This window comes from Sciurus carolinensis, unplaced genomic scaffold (genome assembly GCF_902686445.1).
Source record: "Sciurus carolinensis unplaced genomic scaffold, mSciCar1.2, whole genome shotgun sequence".
NCBI lineage: Eukaryota > Metazoa > Chordata > Mammalia > Rodentia > Sciuridae > Sciurus > Sciurus carolinensis.
Genome location: NW_025920176.1, coordinates 90,939 through 92,047, shown reverse-complemented (window position 1 = coordinate 92,047; position 1,109 = coordinate 90,939).

The window sequence follows — 1,109 nt, the reverse complement described above, 5'->3', positions numbered from 1 at the left end:
TCCTTTAGTTTTTTGAGATTGGCTTATCTCACTTATCATGATATTCTCCAATTTCATCCATTTGCCTGCAAATACCATAATTTTATCATTCTCCATTGCAGAGTAATATTCCATTGTATATATATGCCACAGTTTCTTTATCCATTCATCAACTGAAGGGCATCTAGGTTGGTGCCACAATCTGGCTATGGTGAATTGAGCAGCAATGAACATTGATGTGGCTGTATCTCTGTAGTATGCTGATTTTAAGTCCTTTAGGGTATAGGCCAAGGAGTGGGATAGCTGGATCAAATGGTGTTTCCATTCCAAGATTTCTGAGGAATTTCCAAACTGCTTTCCAGAGTGGCTGCACTAATTTGCAACCCCACCAGCAATGTATGAGTGTTCCTTTTTCACCACATCCTCGCCAACACCTATTGTTGCTTGTGTTCTTGATAATCACCATTCTAATAGGGGTGAGATGGAATCTTAGGGTAGTTTTGATTTGCATTTCCCTTATTACTAGGGATGTTGAACATTTTTTCATATATCTGTTGATTGCATGTACATCTTCTTCTGTGAAGTGTCTGTTCATTTTCTTAGCCCATTTGTTGATTGGATTATTTGTATACTTGGTGTAGAGTTTTTTGAGTTCTTTATAGATTCTGGAAATTAGCGCTCTATCTGAAGTATGGTTAGCAAAGATATTCTCCCACTCTGTAGGCTCTTTCTTCGCTTTACTGATAGTTTCCTTTGCTGAGAGAAAGCTTTTTATTTTGAATCTATCCCAGTTGTTGATTCTTGCTTTTATTTCTTCTGCTATGGGAGTCCTGTTAAGGAAGTCTGATACTAAGCAAACAAGTGGAAGATTTGGACCTACTTTTTCTTTTGTAAGATGCAGGGTCTCTGGTCTGATTCCGAGGTCCTTGATCCATTTTGAGTTGAGTTTTGTGTAGGGTGAGAGATAGGGGTTTAATTTCATTCTGTTGCATATGGTTTTCCAGTTTTCCCAGCACCATTTGTTGAAGAGGCTATCTTTTCTCCATTGCATATTTTTGGACCCTCTGTCTAGTATGAGAAAATTGTATTTATTTGGGTTTGTGTCCATGTCCTCTATTCTGTACCATTGA